The following is a 10,596-nucleotide window of genomic DNA, read 5'->3' as shown; positions in this document are numbered from 1 at the left end:
GTCATCTGAAAGAAGGGAAAAAGCTGAGAAAAACGAATTTTTCTTAGTGATTAACGTGAGAGGGCCCAGCCAATGGGCTGGTGGTCCTGGCTTCTATAAGAAACAAGCCAGTAAGCAGCATCTCTCTCCATCACCCCCCACACACACACATGGCTTCCTGCTCCTGTCTCCAGGATCCTGTCATGTTCGAGTTCTTGTTCTTGTCCTGACTTCCTTTAATGATGAACAGCAATATAGAAGTATAAACCAAATAAACTCTTTTCTCCCCAACTTGCTTTTTGGTCATAGTGTCTCTTCACAGCAATAAAAACCTTAACTAAGACTAGGAGAAACACATAAGTTTGAAGCCAGCGTGGTCTACATATTGGCTATGCAGGGCAGATGTATGAAATATTTCCCTCATTCATTTCTGGAACATCCCTATGGCTAGTATGGACTACAGGAGAGGGTCCCAGGAAAACAACTTTTGGTTGCTTGACATCAACTTGACACAAGCTAGAGTCATTTGAGGATTGAGAAAATGCCTCTAAGTTCCCTATAATCAAGTCTTTCCCCCATTTTTTTTTTTACATCTTTAAGTATTAGTTTCTTTTAAAAATAAAGTTATTTTTATACAATATATTTCAATTATGGTTCCCTCCCTCATCTCCCACCCTTCAAATTCCACTTCTCTCTCACTCTCTTAAAAACAAACAACAAACAGAAAAATAAAGACAAACAGGGATAAAACAAAATGAACAGGCTAACAACAACAACAAAAAACCTAAAAGCACAAAACACACACACACACACACACACCATGCGCACGTGAACAAAGCCCATAAAAATTCAAAAGTGAGAACCCTAATATACAAGAAAAAGACCCGTAAGGTTAAAAATGCAATATAAGAAAAAACAACAAAACAAAAAAGCAAAACCAAACAATGTACATATAGACTGTGAGTTTGTATGTGTGTCGGCACTGTTGCATCTGGAAGACAATTTTTTTGGTATCATCCATCTATTCTGGCTCTGAGAATCTTTGTGCCTCTTCTTCAGAGTTCCCTGAGCCCTGAGAGGAAGGATTTGATGGAGACATCCCAATCAGGACTAAGTGTTCCAAGGTCTGTCACTCTCTTCTGCCTTCTACTGCAAAAGAAAGTCTCTTTGATGACAGCTGAGTGAGACACTGATCTGTGGATACAGCAGAATGTTCTTAGAACGTTTTATTGCTATGGTACTTTAGCAGCATTTGTTTTTTCCCTAGGTTTATTACCGGTGTAGTCTCAGGTCCTTGGCCACCTGAACAGTGTCAGGCATGGGTTCCATCTCATGGAGTGGGCCTGAAATCCAACTGGTGTGTAGTTGGTTACTCCAAACACACCTAAGCCATTGTTGTACCAGTGTATCACACAGGCAGGTCGCCATTGTAGATCCAAGGTTTATAGTTTGGTGAGTGTTTACCTATCTCTTCTGGTAGGGCACAGAGTACCTTCCAGAACAATGGACACTCTTTGAAAAAGCTTGTACTGTAGTTGGTTTCCATATGACCCCCTCAAACAACCTTACTGTTAGCTGTTCCTATATTTCTTTGCTTATCCCTTTTCCCTCCCTCTCTCCATTTAATTCTCCTGTTCTAATCTCCTTCTTGCTATTTCTCTCTACATATCTATTTTTCTATCTTTGGGGTACTTTTTTCCTCTCCCCTAGTTCCTTAATATACGCTAACCTCTGTGGTTACTTATAGAGTAACATGCCTTCCAAAGCTAATATCCACAGATAGAAGAATACAGACCTGATAGTTATTATTCTATTGCTGTGCAGAGACACCATGACCAAGGCAACTCTTACAAAAGAAGAATTTACTTGGAGGCTTACTTACAGTTTCAGATGGTTAGTCCATTTTCCTCATGGAGAGAGAGCAGACAGGCATGGTGCTGGAGCAACAGCTGGTAGCTTTACATCCTGATCCACGGGCAGCAGAGAGGGAGGGACACTAGGATGGACATGGGCTTTTGAAACCTCAAAGCCTATTTCCAGTTACGCACAGCCTCCAACAAGGCCACACATGCTAATCAGTCCCAAACAATTCATCAACTGGAGACTAAACATGCAAAAATGAGGGCCATTCTCACTCAAACCATCACAATACCGTATTTGACTTTTGAACTCAGCATTACCTCACTCAGGAATGGGTTTACTGGGAGGTGTGGCCCTCTGCAGTACCACATCTGACTGCATGCCACCATGCTTCCCACCATGATGATATGGACTAAATTTCTGAACTGTAAGGCAGACCCAGTTAAATGTTTTCCTTTGTAAGAGTTGCTGTGGTCATGGTGTCTCTTCACAGCAATAGAGACCCTAAGACAGGCATCAAGGCTGTTTCCAATTTTGGCTATTATGAATAGAGCAGCAATGAACATGGTTGAGCAAGTGTCTCTATAGTATAGTAGTTCTCAACCTTCCTAATGCTGTGACTCTTTAACACAGTTCCTCATGTTGTGGTGCACCCAACCATAAAATTATTTTTCTTTCATTGCTACTTCATAACTGTAATTTTGCTACTATGATGAATTGTAATATAAATCCCTGTATCTTCTGATGGTCTTAAGTGACCCCCATGAAACACCCTAGTGGGTTGGGACCCACAGGTAGAGAACCACTGTTCTCTATAGTAGGCTATGGAGTCCTTTGCATCTATACCAAAGAGTGGTGCGGCTGAGTTTTGAGGTAGACCTGGTCTCAGCTTCCTGAGGCACTGCACACTGGTTTCTTTAAGGACTATACAGTGTGCACTGCCACCGTGAATGGATGAGTGCTTCCCTCACTCCATAGCCTGACCAGAATGAGCTGTCATTTGTTTTATTAAAATTTCCCATTCTTCCTGGTGTGAATGAAATCTCAAAGTAGTTTTGATTTGCATTTCTCTAATGACTAAGGATGTCAAATATTTAATTTTAAAGATATTAAAGATGGGGCTGGAGAAATGGCTCAGTGGTTAAGAGCACTGACTGCTCGTCCAGAGGTCCTGAGTTCAGTTCCCAGCAACCACAAACCTCAAAAGGTATCTTAACCCCAACTTTGGGGCCATGGAAATGCCCTATGATACACTGCCCAAACAATTGGATCAGTAGTCACAGGATGGCCCACCAGTCTAAGAGCTGTGGCAGCTACTGTTAGTCTAATGGGAAAAACATAAAACAAAAAACAAAAAAAAATCAGAGTCAAGATCATATGCCATAGCACTCCATGGCGTTAAGGGCCTCCTCCAAGGAACACCAGAACACTGTTTATCTAATGACTGTGTGACCCAGAGTCCAGTAAAGAGTGGTTAGGTCTCTTTCCTTTGCCTTGCTTTGGGCCCCTGCACCCACATAGGGAAGGATTTATCCCCTGTGAGGTTATGTTTGGAAGACCTCCCCCACTGCTTCCCAGGCTCAGAGACCAGCAGTTGGCAGAAATCTCTAACCGTTCCTTTCTCAAGTCACTCCAGGCCCTCCAGTTCTCCACACAGACTATTTATCAGACTATCTGATGGACCCAGCCAACCTCTTAAGTCCACCATCAGTTTCCCCATGTTTGAGTCCAGCGATACCATCTAGGTCAAGCAGGTAGCCTAAGGAACTAACCTGGGAAGGACCCTACAAGGTGCTTCTCTCCACTCCTGTGGCTGCGAAGGAGGCTAACATTGCACCATGGATCCACACGTCAAGGTCAAGAAAGCAGAAGCCACAGACACAGCTGCCAAGGGGACTTTCTCACAGACCATGGACCCATTAAAATTAAGGTTTCATTGGGCATGGTTCAATTCACACCTCCCTCAGGCCTGCATCTGGGAATTGAGAAAGACAGATACAGGGAAGGTATTATGGTGTGGCTACAGACCAGCAGCCCATATATTCATGTTGGCCTTTGCCCACTGATGCCCGCTTCAAGTGTCTGGTTGAATTGGAAAGATATGGGAGTTTATCTGAGATAGAAATACAGAGTTTACAATTCTAACATGCCCTGTGGCTAGGTCCCCTGGTTCCCAGAAACAAGGGAGTTTCCATCACAAAATTGGGGTCATGAAAATAAAGTTTCCTGGAAAATTCATTTAAAAATATTTTGACTTTTGGGAAACAGGGAAGATTTGGGGAATCAAACTCTGTGTCACAGGAAGGAACCCTAGGGATAGAGTTTATCATTCTCAGTGAGAAATTGGCCAGGATTGCTGGTTATGCTTAGACATTTGGCCTAAGTTCCTAAGGATAGGTACTTAAAATTTTCATGAGATAAAGGAGGCTACACAGAGCTTTGGGAGAAACCTGATGTTTTATGTTAATTAATAAGGAGTAATTTAAAAAAAATCTTACTATGGTTTGGGAAAACCTCAAAAACAAAAAGACATAAATCAGATAATTGGTACCAGTCTCTGTTCTCTTGGTCCCCCAGCTAACTACTCTGCGGTCAGCACTGGCTGGACCTTTAATTTTCATTCTGATTGAAGTAATGGTGGGAACCTCCATCTTAAACTATATGGCCAATTATGTATCAATTCAGCGAAAATTAATGGCCATTAGGACCAACTACACCTTTTTAAAGCAGGGTGAGCCCACGATTTGACTGATTCACTGTGCCCAGACCTTAGGCACATATAACATCATGATGGGAGTACAATTCAAGCATTAAAATTCAGCACATAGACAGTACTATCTGCCAAAACTAAAACAAAGGCTAATCCATCAAAGTCTACAGTTCTGGGGAAGTCTGCAAATATACTAAACTTGCTCTTTGGCTTCCATGGTTCCACCTCTAGCTAACTGTTCTTGTTAACTGAAGTATGTTAACCCAAAACATAGTTTTGTTTCCTAAAAGCTTACCCTGAGAAAGGCTCAGGGCTACACTGGCATTCTAAACCCCCAATGTAGTCTCCAGTTGGCTAACAAAGACTTTCTTTTGGCTTTAATCCATGTCTGAGCAGTCTCACACTACAGAATCTTTCTCTGCAACTAAGGAAGATCTTCAAGGGCCCAAGGTAGACCCAGTGATTTTCTTCTCTTCCTGCTACCTTCCAATCCAGAAGTAGAACTCTCAGCTACTTCTCCAGCACCATATCTGTCTGCATGCTACCATGTTCCCTGCCAGGACAATGGGCTCTGAAACTGTAAGCCAGCCCAATTAAATGCTTGCCTTTGTAAGAGTCACCACAGTTATGGTGTCTCTTCACAGCAATAAAACATTGACTAAGACATGATTTTGTTGCAAATATTTTCAGTGCCTCTAACCTGGGTTTCTTCTCCTTCCTCTATTCTTATAATTTATGTATTTGGTCTTTTCATAGTGTTCCAGATTTCCTGGATATTTTTTACTTTTTCAGATTTAACATTTTCTTTGACTGAGGTATCCATTTCTTCTATCGTGTCATCAATGTCTGAGATTCTCTCTTCCATCTCTTGTTTCCAGAATTCCAGACATTGTACAATCGCAAAAACTATCTGCAGCTGGCAGAAACATGCCTCTGCTAGAGCATGAGGCAAATCACAGTCAGCTGCTAATCACCCCTGGGATTAAAACAAATTCATATATATATAATATATAATATATATTATATATATATATTTTTTTAAGAAACCAAAATTCCAGAATCCTCATCACAAGATGGTATTTGAGATGGCTCTCAGGAGGGAATCATGAAAGATAAGGACAGAGGACTCTATGGTTGCAACCCAGAGACTTAATTCTGGATGCATGCTTATCTTATTCAGTGTTCTGTTGCTGTGAAGAGATAACATGACCATGGCAGCTCTTTTAAAGAAAAGCATTCAGTTGGGGCTAGCTTAGTTTCAGGGGTTTAGTCCATTATCAGCATGGCAGCATGCAGGCAGATATGGTGCCTGAGAGTTCTGGATTCATAGGCAGCAGGAGGAGACACTGGCCTGTCTTGGGCTTCTGAAACCTCAAAGCCCACCCTAAGTAATACTTTCTTCAACAAGGCTACACCTACTTCCAAGGCCACACCTACTCCCTGTCATAAAACTCCCTAATGACCAAGCAGTCAAATATATGTGCCTCTGGGAGTCATTTCTATTCAAACCACCACTCTGGTGATGTCGCTGAAAGTGCTGGAACTTGTAAGAGGTAGAACCTGATGGGACGTGCTAGGATTAGAAGAGAAGGTTGAGGGTTGATGGTGGTCCCAGGAAGTGATTAGGTCTTACAGGATTGAATAAACTCCCTCAAGAGCAGATTATAAAAGAACAATGTTGGGGGCTGGAGAAGATGGCTTAGAGGTTAAGAGCACTGGTTGCTCTTCCAGAGGACCCAAGTTTAATTCCTAGCACCCACAAGGCAGCTCACAACTTTTTGTACCTCCTGTTCCAGGAGATCTGACAGCCTCAGAGAGACATACATGCAGTCAAATCAACAATGCACATAAAATAATAAGTTATTTTAAAAGAGTGCATTTAAAAGAAATCTGCCTTAAAAAACAATCTTGGCTTCTTTGTGGTTTTCCTCTTATCACATGACCTCTAGCTCATCCATTATTTAATGTCATCTTTCATGCTATGGCAGAGCCAGGGGTCCCTTGCCATACACTGATATCATGCTGTTAGAACTTAATGGCTACCAGAATCCCGAGTCCCCCGTCCTCCACGAAATAGTTTCTTTACATATTATCTACTGTCCAATGTTGTTCCAGTGTCAGTGAGATGGCTTCCTGGGTAAAGGTGCTTGCCATCAAACCTTATGATCTGAGTTCAGTCCCAGGGACACACACGCTGGAAGGAGAGAACCAGCTTCCTCAACGTGTCCTTTGACCTCTACACGTGCACTCTGCATGTGCCTTCCCTCTGCACACACAGAATAAAAATTAAAAAAATTTTAAACGGACTAATACAGGATGTTAGAGAGTGCTCAGGAATGTGATTTGGTTAGATTGTGGGAAGAAATCAGGAGACCAGGTACACAGAGGTAGAAGTATATTGTAACCAAATCACAAAAGGCCTGAATATCAAGGGGGGAGTGTTTACGTGTAGAGGCTTGAGGCGGCTTTAAGCAAGCCGTGATCTGGCCTGAGCCCCTGGTTTGGAAGAGTATCTACAGCTTCCCAGGGAAAGCCCAGGGAGAGTTCTGAAAGAGTGGAAACTGCCACAGGGTTGAAGAGGGAGGTGAGTGGCCAAAGACGACTGACACATACTTTTTTTAAACTTTTATTTACGTTTCTTATCTCGTTCTCCCCCCTCCACCCCAATCCCTTCCAATACCCCAACACCAGGTAGGAGAGAGAAAAGGGATAGTGGGAGAGGGGGCACAGTTCTTTTAGCTGCTTCCTGCTGGATAGGGTTATTGGGTTCTTTGGAGCCAGTCCAGTCTTTGTTTCAGGAGACCTCCAACTTCTTGTCTCACAACAGCAACAAGGGGCAACAGGATTTCTCTGTGTAGCCCTGGCTGTCCTGGAACTCACTCTGTAGACCAGGGTGGCCTCAAACTCACAGAGTTCCTCTGCCTATGCCTCCCAAGTGCTGGAATTAAAGGCATCCACCACTGTGCCCAGCTCCATCCCATTTTTTTTTAAGATTTATTTATGTATATGAAGTGGTCTATCTGCATGCCAGAAGGCAGCATCAGATCACATTATAGATGGTTGTGGGCCACCATGTGGTTGCTGGGAATTGAACTCAGGACCTCTGGAAGAGGAGCCAGTGAGTGCTTCTAACCGCTGAGCCATCTCTCCAGCCCCCCATCCCATTTTTTGAGACCGCGTTTCTCAGTGAATCTGGAGTAGGCTGGCTTGACCATTGAGCCCTCAGGGACCCACCTGTCTCTGCCTTGCCCAGCACTGGACTTACATACAGATGAGCATTACCACAGCCAGGAGTTATAGTACTGGGGATGAGAACTCAGGCCCTCATGTTTGTGCAGCAGGTAGTTTACAGACTGGCTGATCCACCAACCCAAACCTGTGTTGCTTCTAGTGGGATCTCAGGGTCTGGAGATAGTTCAGCCATTGAGAGCACTGGTGGCTCTTATAGAGGACCAGAGTTTGGTTCCCAGCACCAACATCAGGTGGTACACAACCACCTGTACCTCCATCTTCAGGAGATCCAACCCTTTCTTTTGGTCTCTGTGGGCACCTGCACACATGTGAAATACACACACACTTTCGTAATTTTTAAAATATATTTAATGGAGCAGAGTCAGGTGGATTTCCTGGACAGGGCTACTCAATGAAACTGTTTATAAAAAACTAAACTAAATGTAATGGAATCTAAATTTGAGATCTGCCTTCATCCACTAAAAATACCAGTGAATGGTGATGTGGTTCATTGGTAAAATTCTTACCTAGAATGTAGGAGGCCCTAGGTTTTATCTCCAACACAGCAGAAAGAAAAGCCCTTGAGATAAAGGCATTTCAGACCCTCACTTGTGTTCTAGCATACATTCCGCCATTGTACTTGACTTCTGAACTCTGTCTTACTAGAATTTTTTGTGTGCTTGCCTGACTGTTACTGATCCATCCTCTTCCCATCTCCCCCCTCTTTGGCAGTTTGAGAGAAAAGTTCGCGCTGTGATCCATGTTGGCCCTGAACTCATGGCCATTTTCCTCCTTTAGCTTCCTGAATGCTGGGATTACCAGTGTTGACCACCACATTCTATTGATCCTTCTTTTAAAAAACATCTATGGTTGTAAAGCTCTAATTGTTAAAATTTTTGTGGTAGGGACTGGAGATAGCATTACGAGGACCTTAGTAGGCCCCTGGACCTTAGCACATCCAACTCCATGATGGAAGTACCACAGCTAGAATCAAAACAAAGACCTAATTCATCAAAGTCCATATAGTTCTTTGAAAGCCTCTAAATGTACTAACCTTGCCTTTTGGCTTCTTTAGTTCTGCTTTTGGCTAACAAGTTTTGTTAACCGAAACATGTACAACTCAGAACATGGTTTTTGTGCTTAAAAGCTCACCCTGAGAAAGTCTCAGGGCTAGACTAAGATCCTGAACACCCAGTGTGCTTTCTGTCTGGCTAGTAAAGATTTTCTATTGGTTTAAACCCATGTCCTAGCAGTCTTATCTGGCGGATTCCCCACATTTCCACCTACAGTGCACATTTCATCAGAGGTTCATAGTATATGAGAAACATAATAACAAGTTGTAGCAGAAAGCCACCTGTAGTGGGTCTTTTTCTTAACTCTACTTTATTTGGGATGTTTAGTCCTCTACCTCCTTTCCACCAATTCCCCAAACTTTTAAGTAGGTGAGAAACAAGGTTAGTGGGTAGAGAGGGCCCAGACCCCTTTACTTCTCCTGGCTGTTTAGGGTCAGGGGTTCTCTCAGAGCTCTATACCAATCTCCATCTACTGCAGATCAGCCAGCAGTCTCCTCCACACCGCTGTGCCCAAAGCATCTCTCCATCTGTCTGCCCCAAACTGTCACGCCATCTCTGATCTCTCTCTCCAGACTGCTCATGTCACACACCAACACAGAATGCCAGCACTGATCACCACTTAACACCACCCAGTCTCTTTTTTGGCCTCATATTTATACTCTCCATCCCAGACCACGCCCCTCTCTGTGCAGCACATGGAAGGCCATTACAAACTGGCAAAGATTACACCCCGCATCTTAATTGTCATTAACAGGTGTGGACAAACTATAGCTTAATTAAAATCCCACATTTGGGATTAAAACAAAAGCATTTTTACATAATATACAAAGAAACCAAAACTTCCATTATGACAAGAAGCTATTAAATGTAATTTATACATACATTCCTGTCTTAAAGGTATGGATAACCTGTATTTTCTTTATTGTTGTATACTGATCATCTCAAAACTCGGCACCTTCATAACAAACATCATTTCATGTGGTCTATAAGGCCAGAGCTCCAGGTGAGCTTAGCCAGAGCTTAGCTGTGGCTCAGGGGCTCTTCTGAGGCTGGAGTCCAAGCTGTTGATCAGAGCTTTAGCCCTTAAAACTTTGACTGAGGCAGGACAAGACTCAGACAGTACAGAACTTGGCATTCCTCAGGGTAAGTGATGCACATGAGAATGACTGACACAGAACTCATGATCATTTTTAAACAGCTTTATTGAGATAGAATTTACATGCCCTACCATGCTTTCATGTAGTCAGAGGCTTTTAATCTACTAGTGGTGTGCAATTACAAGCATGCCCATCACGTGCAGAGGAAGACCTTAGCCTTTGACAGTGGCTTCTTCAAACCCCTCCAGCCCTGGGCAACCACTGTCTACAGGATCTCACTCAGCAGGCCCGGCCTGCCTAGAACTCTCTATACAGCCAGGAATGACCTCTTATTCCTGATGCTCCTGCCTCCACCTCCCAATTGCTGGGATTACAGGCCTGTGCCACCAGCTGTGGCCATCATTGAACTTTTTAACCTTAAACTCAGCAGGTTAAGGTGCTTGTCAAGCCTGACAGCTTTGATTCCTGGGACCCATATGGTGGAAGGAGAAAACTGACTCCTGAAGGTGGCCCTCTATGATTCCCACAAGTGTGATTGTGCACACGCACACACACACAACACAGAATCAGTGTAATAAAATTTTAAAGCCATTGTAAAGGTAACAAGATACAGAAACTTTATGGGCCAGATGTAGTAGTTCACAAC

This window comes from Meriones unguiculatus, chromosome 3 (genome assembly GCF_030254825.1).
Source record: "Meriones unguiculatus strain TT.TT164.6M chromosome 3, Bangor_MerUng_6.1, whole genome shotgun sequence".
Classification (NCBI taxonomy): domain Eukaryota; kingdom Metazoa; phylum Chordata; class Mammalia; order Rodentia; family Muridae; genus Meriones; species Meriones unguiculatus.
The sequence above is the reverse complement of the archived record's forward strand: the minus strand, read 5'-3'. Positions refer to the sequence as shown.